This window comes from Sus scrofa, chromosome 1 (genome assembly GCF_000003025.6).
Source record: "Sus scrofa isolate TJ Tabasco breed Duroc chromosome 1, Sscrofa11.1, whole genome shotgun sequence".
In the NCBI taxonomy this organism is placed as follows: Eukaryota; Metazoa; Chordata; class Mammalia; order Artiodactyla; family Suidae; genus Sus; species Sus scrofa.
Genome location: NC_010443.5, coordinates 94,315,748 through 94,328,473, shown reverse-complemented (window position 1 = coordinate 94,328,473; position 12,726 = coordinate 94,315,748). Strand labels below are relative to the sequence as shown.

General features: G+C 43.6%; 1 protein-coding gene across 4 annotated transcripts in view; it reads right to left on the bottom strand.

Annotated features, from left to right (window-relative positions):
• Positions 1-12,726, bottom strand: part of SETBP1 (SET binding protein 1) — a 371,229-nt gene that overhangs the window by 338,087 nt on the left and 20,416 nt on the right. The gene's annotated exons all lie outside the window — the stretch shown is intronic.

Sequence of the window (12,726 nt, the reverse complement as noted above, 5' to 3'; positions counted from 1 at the left end):
TCGAGAAGGCACCTTGACTGTGGGTCTTCCAGGGGGCAGGGCTAGAAAGCAAGGATCTCGGCCTTCACGTTAAGCTCAGTACCCCCTACCAGCCTTGCATGAGCTGGGAAGGCCTAGGGCAAGCACTGGAGGATTCCTCACCTCATTGTATACATCTGTAAAATGGGGATAATAACGTCTCCATTGCAGTGGTAGGAAGATTAAGCAGACACTGTGTGTCAGGTGCTTGGCAAGTTTCCCAGCTGGGCTGAGCGACAAAATGGTGGCCTTTGCTCTGCTCAGGAAAGCAGCCTGCACAGCCAGTTGCCTCCCCTGTGATTCAGTTTTCACAAGAGAATGACTCTCCGCTGCCTCTGATGTGCAGTTTGTATTCTTTAGCAGGAAATCAGGAAACATAAGAGGTTGGACAAAGGCCCTCCAAGCAAACATCCAAGAACAGCAAGGCCTAAGCTTACGTGACCAGGAGGGTCTTGTGAAACTTACGAAGTGAGGTGGGAACAGGAGGGAATACGTCTGTCAGTGGTGGTTTTCTTTCTTTCTTTTTTTCTGTTTTGTTTTTGCTTTTGTTTTTGTTTTTTTTCTCCCCCCCCCCGCCAAAGGATTAATGTGTAGGTTCTTAAACAAGGGGGTCTCCGTTTACAGCTGACAGTGGCAGCTGCAACCTCTGACTCTCGTGCAGAATGGCAGGGAATCGAATCGAAAAGAAAAGCAAGTGGACAACCTTTCCTCCGGGAGCACGAAACACAATACCAGCCTCTCGCCAAACCCGGCAGACCCCGGCTCTGATTGGAGGTTGTCTCAGAACAAAGGGAAATTGGTATTAAAAAAAAAAAATCTTCTGAAAGCCAACTCAGCAGATGGTTTTTTCCTGGGCTGCATGAGAGGGGGGTGGGGCAGGGAGGTGGGGGTAGGGAAGGATGCTGGGATAACACAACTGCCACCAGGATACAGATGACTGAGAAGTGACAAAGATGAGTAAAGAAGGCTGACCTCTCACCCCAGAATTTCACAAAGGGCAACTGCACCATGTGGTGGTGATCTGGACTAGGCTGCCGATTGCTTCCAACCTGCAGCTGCTGTTTATCACAGCCATGTCTGGGGGCTTTAGCCAAAGCCGGGGAAGAGAGAGGCTAGGAATGGGGGCATCCTGGAGGAAGCCTGGAGAAGTTTAATTACAGAGTCTGTTAAGAATCTTCTATAGGGTACTCCTACAGAAAAGCACTTTATATTTCCACTGCACTTTTAACATTTCAGAACCACTTTACAACCATCCACTCAGATTATCTTCAAAGTCATGTGTAAAGAAGAGAGATAGTATCAATCCCTTGTTATATATGAGAAAACAGAGTCACTTGTTCAAGGCAGGACTCCAAACCATGACCCCAGCATGGGTAGCCACCCTCCCCTCAAGTCTCAGACCTGGCAGGGCTCACAGAATCTTATTTTGAGGGGCCGTTTACTGAATCCCACATTTTCAGTTCAAACTAGGCCACTTGAGAATACTTTTGTAAACAGTTTCTAGATTAAATCCCAGTGAGCCTATTATCCCATAGCCCTGTGCTGCACGCACTGCCAGCCATCACTTCTTACCAGGCCTCACTGCTGCCATGCCCTGCTGAGTGCTTTCCAGTAGGGAGGTGGCTACAAGCAGTCCAAGAAAGGAGCTGTGGGTGTCCAGGATGACGTGCAATGCTCAAGTTCACCAACAGCCTAGACCAGGAACATGCAGCAGGAATAATAAGATGAACTGCACAGGACTCAACTACTCTCTCCATGAGGAAGCACCAGCAGGACCAGAGAAAGCGCACCTGTCAAAGATCGCTTCTGGCTGCTGGAAGCCATGAGACCAGGGTGTGATGAGAGTTTGAGTCTCCCTTGGTAATTAGTTGTAACCTGGGGCAAGCCAGTGAAAAATCCTCAAAGCCCCTTCCTCAGCCTTTAAAACAGGAAGGAATAACAGCTACTTCATGGACTATCCTAAGAACAAACCAGAAAGAGGTCACAGCTGGGCAATGTGAATGCTTTGTAAAGGTGCTGGGCATATGTGACAGTTGCTACCAATTTTCCACACCATGCACTATCTGAAACACTCATTTTGACAGTTTGTTCTACTGTCTGTCCTGGGTTTTTCCCTAAATGCTTTGAGATCAACTCTTCCTAATAAGAACTGTCTATACCTCACACAGCATTTATGCTGAACACGCCATACAACTCTGTAGATTCATGAAGAATTTAGATGCTTCAGCTCCGCTACAGAATATCTGGATGGAAGCACAAAAAAAGGCAGCATGATGAAAGGTTTTAGATGCTTCTAAAAAACCAATGCAAAATACACAGGGCTGACTAGGCAGAAACTGTTTTGATAAAGAAGAGAGTTGGGTTTTTTGGGGGGTTTTTTGTTTGTTTGTTTTTTCCATAGAACCATCTTCATTGACACAGAGCTAACAAGAACTTGTTTAACACTCAGGCCAGGAAATAAAAGACGCAACTTCTGTCCTCAGAGAGCTAACACTACAACTGATAAGAAAATGTCTTACCTTGGATGATATCCTTTTAAAACCCCTTCAGTTAGGTCTAAAAAGGCCAATACATAAGTGAGAAACCAGGTTCGCTGATGGTGGAAAGCCAATCTAGAGATGCCCCAGTAGGGAAAGCACAGAAGAGGAACTCTGAGTGAGAGGGCACAAACATTTCAAAGTCGTCCTATTTCTGTGCCTTCTGCGTAATCCAGTCCACAGACCCAAACCAGACCATTTGACTAATATCTGATTCAGTCCCTGCCCAGAACTCTGCATAAAGAAATGATAATAAGGATAGTGCAAACATCTGGATTTTGGCCCAACAAGTCCATGGTATGTAGGATGTGATGATTTGGACCAGCAAAAGTAGCAGAAGGCAATATTAAATTGAAGAGTCTCCTTCACCTTGAGTACAGCATATACCAATAATGATGATGCTGCCAGAAAGCTGGTACAGCCCAGGGTCCTGTTAATAGAGATACTATGCTTAGAGTGGAGGAGGTCACATTCCTGTGTAGTGCTCGACCACCCTGCAGTATTGGTATTGTCCTCTGCTGTGAACCCTCCCCACCTGTGCCTTTTAGGAAGGATACTGACAAACTAGCATTCCTGGCACAGGAACCAAGGGGCTTTGGCATCAGGAAACCATAGAATCCCAGAAACAGTTTCAGGAACTGAAAATATTTAGGCTAAAAATGGATGGTTTTAGTGCAACATGAGAAAGAGCTTTACTAACCAGAGCTGCCTCAAGAGGTAGTGGCAAGTCTCTTCCCTGAGGGCCATTGAGCTGCAGCCAAATAATTGCCCATGAGGGATTTTGGAAGGTGTCTTCTGTTGTGCAGGAGGGATGCTGAAATGGAAACATTTAGAGGCTCTTCTGACTCTCAATGTAGTCCATGACCTGTGCCTTCTGTAGTTGGCCTTCACCTGCCTCCTGACCTGACCTGATGCCAGATTCTTGCCTGTATCGTCAATAGATTTAACCCCTGGTTCTCAGACCCTTTCTGAATCCCCTAATCTTGGCTTTCTCCATGACCCAAGGGCACCCACATCCCAGCAAGATGTCAGCTTGGCACTTACTCAATGGCAGCATTCCAGTAGAAACCCAATGGTGCAAGAAAGAGCCACACACCCAAATAAACTGGTGTCCCCCTCCTGCTCCACTAAAAGGACAAGGATGGAGAGATCACTGAGATTCCCACTGTATACTACAAATAGATCCCCTTGAGAAGGGGACATCCATGATCCACCATAAAAAGCAGCTCTTTAAGTCAGTTCTCCAGGGATACAGTCTGTTGTGAAAAATGCTGAAACTCCTGAGCTGGGTTCTGATTCACAACACTAAACTGATGAACTACCTGGCCCAGCATGAAAGCCTGCCCACATTCTCAGGCAAATGCATATCTGCAAATGATTACTTCTCATTCGCAAGGCACAGTGCCCACCATGAGGGGCAAAACTGCTTCAAGAACTCTCCTCCCTGATCTCTCCCACTGGGAAACTGGCTAGAAACTTGGGAGAGCCAAAGAAGATGGAGTGGTAAAAACACAATAAACAAGGTCTAGAAAATACACGGAAGCAACTTGCATTTGATACCAATGATGATTATCAAATGGCCTCATGGGCCAGCTACCAGGATGGGACCTGCTTGACTTTTCAGAGTCAATAAAGGCCTCCATTGTTTCCCCTGGTGAGGTCACAGGCTAGTGGGGAGGTGAGGGAAGTCAGCCTGGGGAGGGAGGGGCAGGCAGGGAAAAAAAAAAAAAAACCTGGAACTTCAAAGACAAAGGCACACTCAAGGTACAGATGGAGGCCCGTTGTCTTCACAGGGCAAGATCCAATGGAATACTATGGAAGGTTAGAAGGAGCCCTAGAAGTTGTCCTCCCAGCCTGCCCTCAATGCAGGGCTCCAGCTGTCCAAGTTCCAACACGCTCAGTCAGTGGCCTCAGCTTGCACAAAGGATTCGCTGCTTTACCAGCCAGGACATAATTCAGACACTTGCGCACACTGGGTACAATTGCTAGTCCATGTAGGTATTTGCATGCTGTGTCTTTCTGCACACCTCCTGGGAAGCTGGCTCTAGTGAACTTCTGCCCTCCCCACTGGCAGCCTCTCCTTCTGGCCACTGGTTCCTGGAGTGGGGGTGGAGGAGGGGGGAGGGCAATAGGGCCTTAATGCCACCTTCCAAGGACCCAACAAGTTGAAACCACTTCTCCAAAGTAGTTTGGCCATGTGCAAATTATAACATGTTTCCAACTTATTGTGGATAAATAAACCCCCTACAACACAAGCCTTCACCATCTTATGTGTTTGATTTCTACATGTAAGGCAGGCAGGAGCCTGAACCAATGCCCAGGCCCAAAGGAACTCCTGACACATCCCCAGGCTCTTCTCTTGGGCAGCCCTTAACCAGTCCCAGCAACTTCCTGACCAAAGCAACTCCTGTCTCGTGAACAAGCAAGGCAGGAGGGCAAGTCCTGGGATGTCCAGTACTGTAGCATATTGAAGGTGGGATGTTTTTCACTCAAAGTTGAAGAAATCAGAAGAATCAACAGATGGGGTAGAGGAGGGCAAACAGGAATTATTTCCCTAGCCCTTTATTAAAAATAAAAAAGGTAATGTAACTGCATGTCACCTGAAAGCGCAGTTACAAGACTTTCTTAGGATGTAGAATTGTGACAATGGAGAAGAAGGGTGACTCTGCCAATGCTGGGAACGTGGCAGGGGTGCAAGAAAGCACTGGCAGAGCCCCACTTGGTTGTTCTTATGACACTGCTTTGAAAGTTTCATTCTGAGTCACACTTTGAGCTCAGCAGCAATCCTGGTTTGGCAGATAAGTGACCACAGAGATAAAAAAGACCTTTGAATCATCTATAAATAAATTCCCATAGCAATTCCTACCACCAGAAAAAAAGCATTAGTGCCATGCTTTATTAGTCAATGCTTGTACAGATACAAGAAGTAAGACACTGTCACTACCACCCAGCTAACACAACTCAACACAGCCACAAGCAACATTACCACAGATCAGCCTAAAGAAACACATGGCTTCTGAGACAGCCCACAACTTCTAGGCACCCAGCCCGACTGCAGGCCACTGTGTGCCCAGTTGTGCCTATGCTGAGGAAGGTCCTATGGGTGACCTGGAAGGGAGAGAAGCAGAACAGGCAAAAGAATAATGCATACTGAGTGAGATGTGGTGCTAAGTGCACCAGGCACTTTCATGCCAAGACACCAGCAAGGAGATGCTGCTATTAGCCCTGATTTTCATACAGTTTGGAAACAGTTTCAAGAGGTTAAGTAACTTGTTCAAGGTCACAGGGAGCCTAGGTTCTAGGGCAGGTTCTCTGCACAGAGCCTGCTCTGGAGCCAGGGGATCTAAATTGAAATTCACTCATGGGGTGGGCACTCTTTCTAACAGATCCCTTATCTCTCATCTGAAAAATTCAGGGAACTAATGACTCTCTGTCAGAACAGAACAGTTTTCCTGCTTTTACTCAGACAGGTGTCTCTTCAACGGCATAGAGTGCACCAAAGAAGGTCCCTTCTTGAAATCCAAAATGAAACTGACCTCCAGGAGCAAAAGAATCAAAACAGTGCTTTAAGCCCGCAGAGACTCCCAAACACAGGAGGAAAAGAAAAGAAAAGAAAAGAAAAGAAAAGAAAAGAAAAGAAAAGAAAAGAAAAGAAAAGAAAAGAAAAGAAAAGAAAAGAAAAGAAAAGAAAGGAAACATACAAGGAGGAAGGAGGGAACCAAACAGGATATCCTCATGGAACGTGCACATTTGATAAATCTCACCACTGTTTAAGTGTGACTCTGACATCTGCTCCCATGTTTTCAGCCTTTTGACACTGGGGCAAAGAGGAAACAATCTGATGTCAGAACGGAGGGTCCAAAGAGAGGTCAAAAATGTTGTTTATAGTAACTAGTTTTCTTCAGAAGAAAGACTGATCTCAAAGTTTCCAATTTTTAGAAGAGAAACAAGGCTTTAGAGGTCAAAAGCTGGTTTGGGGGTTTTTGTTTGTTTTTAACATACAGAGGTCCCAGAAGGTAAAGCATTCTTCCTGAAACTGTTAATAACAGAAGCAGAGCTAGTGCCCAGGGTTCCAGTGCTCAAGTCCAGTTTTCTTTCCCAACACCAACACTAGATGCCGAACGTTACCTGTTGCTCCATAGAAGCAATTACTTTGGGGGAAACGTTTTTGTTTGTTTTGTTTTTGTTTTTGTTTTGCTATGAAATAATGAAATAACTACAGTGAAACCTATCAGGAAACAAAATTTTCAGGCACTCTGATGAATAAATAAGAATGTGCTATATTAAAAAAAAAAAAAACCTGTAGAGAAAAAATATGAATTTAAATGAGAGGGGAAATGTAGCTTCTTGTGAAGAAATGCTGGCCAGACCTGTTCTCCTAGTCAGGTTGAGGGTGTTGTGGGTGAAGAAGCTCCTACTCCCAGAAGTTTAAAGTACCACATTCAGTCAAGCAATGCACCTTGGAGTGACCAGAGAAGGTGCTGGGCAAAAAATGATGAGAGAGGGATGGCAGAACCTTAAGGAGGGTGAAAAGACACCCAGAACCACCCACCAGGGTGGAAGAGGAGATGGCAACAGATGCAGCACCAGATGTCCAGCCATCAGAGCCACCTTTTATGCCCTGCCCAACACGCCCTCCTGCAGCCCCTCCAAACTGCAACCTTAGAAGGTCAAATGAGAAATGTGCCTCCCAGCAGTCCACAGGGTCGTGGAGAACTCTAGCGCAGCCCTCCTTATTGACACTGCAATGCCAAGACTCTCCTTTTATGCTCCTCTGCTCTTTACCACTTTCATCATGTTCCCAGGACCCCCAAGCTTCCTTTCCCCAATTCAAAGCCTACAGACCATGGCCATTACTTACAGAACTGAATGCAAACTCATTCATTTATTTGATATTCCCCACTCTTTGCAATCTGATGCCAGACTAGCTTCCCACCTACATCACCTAAAAAGTCTCTTTCTTATTCACACTTGATGTGTTTGACACAATGAAGGTGCTATTTGAAGAGTCTGTACATGAACGCATGACCTATTCGACTTCTTAAAGAGAGGGTTACAAGCTCTCAGAACAGAACATGTGTTTTCACAGACACATGATGATGGTCTACATGGCATTACTAAGAATGAGTCCTGAACATGTTCCTAGGACCATGGCAGGCACCTGAGGAATATGCAGGTGAAACCCTTGCTGTTAGAGAAGATAAGTTTTCCTGATGAAGCTGGAGAAAGGGGAAAGTATGTCCAAAGAAAGAAAATAGAAATTGTAGTTTGGTCCAAAGCAAGTAACAATCCATGAGAACAATAAAGGGGGAAAAAAAAATAAGACTTTAACTCATGAGGCTTTGAAACCTCTCTCAAATATACTGGAACACTTGGAAGTGAAGACAGTATGCACGGTTATGATCCTGCCACCCCCGCTAACGTGGGAAAGTGGGAGAGAAATGCCTTCAAGCTGGATACTCGCCTTCCAGCAACCCTTTCAAGTGTGGTCACTTGGGGCCTGGAAAGCAGCATTGGCCATACAATCTAGAAGAAGCCACCTCAGCTCCTGCTTATTTGAAGCCACTGAGCCTCAACTTCTTCATCTGTAAATAAATACTATCTCCCTTGACAGGACTGTTATAAGGACTTATAGAGAAAGTGGGTATACATAAAAGAGCCAGCCAACGGTCATAGTTCAATAAAGCAGAGCAATTACTATGATGTGTGCTCTATAAATTGACCATTCTTTCCCTAAAATCTTCCATTAAGTTATATCCTGTGGATTTTATCATCTCTAACAGATGAGGAAACCAGGGCTTCAGCAAGATTATATTCCAGACCCAAAGTCACAAAGCCAGTTGGTACAGATGACCACACCATGTCTCCCACTCTGGGTCACTCTACAGTGCCTGTCTCAGAATCTCCTCTCCTCATGCTACTGAACCTGGTGGGTGTCCTGACTTCCGCAGAAAGTCCTCAGAAAGGGAAGAGCTGCTAAGCTCTGCCTAGCTAAGAGCCTCTTAACAAAAGAGAACAAAACCTGTAACTATTGAAACCTTTTAAGCTCTTTTAAGCTCACACGTTGTACCTGAACTTTATTCTAGAGACTCATTCTTGTGTTCTCTGTTGTCCTATATTGAGTGACCTGGAAGAGACGTAGAACAAGCTTCAGTTATTATACTACTGACCTGAGTCAGTGTAAGATGCAAAAATGGGGGTTATGTGATAAAGAACAAGCTGCATTTATGCGGTCCATCTGCTACCCAGGGCCTGCCCAAAGGACAGTTCTGAGGCCCCAAAATATGGTCTGAGCTCTCTTTTCACCTGCTTCTTACCAAATGCTGCTCTCATACCTCACATATATTCCTTCATCATAAACCTTCTTCCAGGTAGCATCTCAATTGCCATCCTCAGTTAATATGGAAAGGAGGTGACTCATTCCCTGGTTAGAAAAGTCCATTCATCTTTGAGCCAGTGAGGTGGTATTTTCATGGATGCCTCCTAACATCCCACTACTGAAGTGGCCACATTAAGCTGAAAATCTATAACAACTCCTCAGTTTGGAGGATTGGACCTAGAATAGCACACACACATCTCTTCACCCCTAAGCAGTAGACCATGTACAGATAGAAATAGCAGAGAACTAGATGTGATATGTAAGGCCATCATTATCTTACAGAACACTATTTTTAAGAAAAACAATGAAAAAGAAAATCACTCAGTGCAACATGGATGGAACTAGAGACTCTCATACTAAGTGAAGTAAGTCAGAAAGAGAAAGACAAATACCATATGATACCACTTACATTTGGAATCTAATATACAGCACAAATAAACCTTTCCACAGAAAAGAAACTCATGGACTTGGAGAAGAAACTTGTGGTTGCCAAGGGGGAGAGGGAAGGAATGGGGTGGACTGGGAATCTGGGGTTAAAAGATGCAAACTATTGCCTTTGGAATGGATAAGCAATGAGATCCTCCTATACAGCACTGGGAACGACACCTAGTCACCATGATGGAGGATAATGTGAGAAAAAGAATATATATGTATGTGTGACTGGGTCACTTTGCTGTACAGTAGAAAACTGACAGAACACTGTAAACCAACTATAATGGAAAAAATAAAAATCATTTAAAAAAAAAAAAGGAAAATCACTCAGGATTCAATATAAGCTATCTTTGCCTAAGCTGTCAAACAATGACTAGAACAAAATTAATCAGTCTGCAAAAGAAAAAAAAAAAAAAACAGAAAAACAACAAAAGCACATAATGATTAACACTCATTTCCCCCCAGCCTTCGAGTTTGAAGGCTGAATCATTCAAAATAATACAACTCACTGTCCTTCCCTTAAGTCAAGGGTCAACAAGTGTTTCTGGTAAGAGCCAGACAGCACATAGTTTAAGCTCTGAGGGCCATACAGTCTCTGTCACAACTCCTCAACTCGGCCGTCGAAGTGCAAAAGCAGCCACAGCCAAAATGTAAATAAATAGATGTGGCTTCATTCCAATAAAGCTGTATTTATGGACATTGAAATTTGAATTTCATATAATTTTCCCATGTTACAAAATATTATTCTTCTTTTGATTTTTTTCCAACCATTCTTTGCTTGTGGGCTGTAGAAAAATAGGCAAGGGGCTGGATTTTCCCCAATGATGGTAGTTGCCAACCCTGCTCTAAATCAGCATATTTGACAGGTAACACCCAAGTAGGCATCCCTATCCACTCAAGGATCAGCTCAACAGAGCTTTTTTTCCTAGCTCTCAGCAAAGGACCTGAGTCCAGGGGGCTGCTCCACACACCCTCATCAATGAATGGCTTGCTTCACAATAAAAGATCCAGAAGGCTAGATTTTAGAGAGAGAGAGAGATGATGATGATCTGTTAATTACAAAATGCCATTCTCATCCTTTTCCCTATCCCAAATTACTGACCCTGTACTTCCCATTCGTACAAATAAATAAATTCTGTGAGTTCACACTACTGAACTTCTCTGTACAAATAAATGGCGGACAAGGTTTCTACCTCTCCACCTCAGCCTCGGCTCTTCCTTACTCCTTGTTTGCAAAACCATAGGAACATGAAGAGAAGTAATGTTAACATTCTAACCTAATAGAGATCAGAGAACTTCCTATAATCTGTCAAGTGATTAAGACCCAGTACTGATAACTTTATTCATTCATCTCTGGAAAGTATCAGCTCTGGGCATAAATAAATGTAGGAAGGATAAAGAAATACAATATGAAGCGAGCTTCTAACAATTTAAAATTTTCATAAAGAGTGCCTAATGCAGCACTGTGCACTGAATTTCTGCCTTTCCCTTACCCTCCCTCCACCTCCAATTGCTGAGGCTTAGAAACACATAATTTGTAAGTCACATATTCAAAGAAATGATTTCATCTCTTTATAATAGAGGACAAAAAAGGCATCCAATTTTTTGGGTGAGAATGACCAACCTAAAAATTTCAGATATGAGAATGCAGGTTCATTGCACTTCGCAGCTTTGAAATCATCCCCATGTCACAAATTCCAGAGTTTTATTCTGGTATTCCACTAGGCAGAAGACTATATTTGGGAACAATCTCATGGGCCTAGGGAAAGCAGTACCTATCAGGACAACCAAGATAGTAAATTTATGTTTGCACACCCAAAACTGTGGGCTATTGCTCAAACTCTGGCAGTGATGGGCACAGAAGGAAAACCATTACCACATTTTTCAAGACTGTCCACCCTCACAAAAACCCAGCAACCTTCTTTGAGCCATCCCAGTGACCAAAGACAAATAAACTCATTTTCAAAGCTGAAGAGACTCAACTCCAAAGCAAAACCTAACCCTCTAAGTGGAGCCTGCTTGCATTTCTTTGCATTTGTTTGCAAGAATCTCAAAAGTTTTCATATGCATCTAGATAATCCTTGGTTTTATGACTGAGAACCCAGAAAGCATTGCAAAGTTGTAAATGGGGAGGGGGAGGGGAAAGCACTACATCTGTGCTATGTAAAAACAAACCAATTTCTAAAGATTTCCTTCTGTTTCCAAATGTTTTTTTTTTTTTTTTTAATTTTATTTTCCCACTGTACAGCAAGGGGGTCAGGTTATCCTTACATGTATACATTACAATTACAGTTCTTCCCCCACCATTTCTTCTGTTGCAACATGAGTATCTAGACATAGTTCTCAATGCTAAAGTAGATGGTCAACTGCCCAAGACTAAGAGGTCCCTGGATGTAGGGCTTTCTGTTTAAAATCAAGAGTCTAAGCAAACTATCTCAGAGGTGTTGGTCACCCTAACAAGTCTCTTCTAGTCCAGTTTTTTGGATTTTTACTGTAACAAATCAGCAAGAACACCTAGCTTAAGGAAAAGCACAAGCCCTACATTAAAAAACAACATGATTCTTAACCGCTTTATTGAAAATGACTACCCCAAAGTTCGAAAACCACTGGCAAAAGAAATACTATGGATTATTTCTGATCTATAAAGGAGAGGGGTTCATTCATATGGAACATTTTTACCTTCCATCATGTTCGGAGCCAAACAAATAAGATATGGGAGAGTTACAAAGACTCTGGTTAACGCCTACTACCTAGAACCCCAAAACTCTGTTAGCAAGAGGGCTCCTTTCAGAGCTAGTCACAGGACCCACAAATTCTTGGAAACAAAAACTTTCTAGTCTAGGGTAGTCCACTGCGATCACAACAGAGCCACACCCCTCCAAGGAAGAGGTGTCTTTGTAACCCTCTGTGACGCAAAATTAAAACAGTGAAGTCTAGATCCACAGATTCCCAACCAAAGGACATCACTAATCACCTTGAGAGTGGCTTTCCACACCCTCAATTGACTTTTCTGAGAAAAATGACAATGAACCAGGTTCATTCAACACCCAGTCTTAAAAGTCTACAAAGTGACAGACAGATTCAGGTCAGTAGCCTACCTTTCCTTTCTCCAGTTCCAGCTCTAACGCACACCCTGGCTTCTAGAACAGGGATCCCTCAGCCCCTAAAGAGCCTCATTACTATGAAGAAGAGCTTCCTCAGTCAAGTAAGCCACTCATCTATTTTAAAAAATTTACAGCAGTGATTGAAACCAAAAGGAAGTTATAATAGTTCTTGACTGTTCTGATTGACCAAAAGTTTTCAACATCCTACTCTTTTTTTGTCTTTTGTCTTTTTAGGGCCACACCCACGGCTTATGGA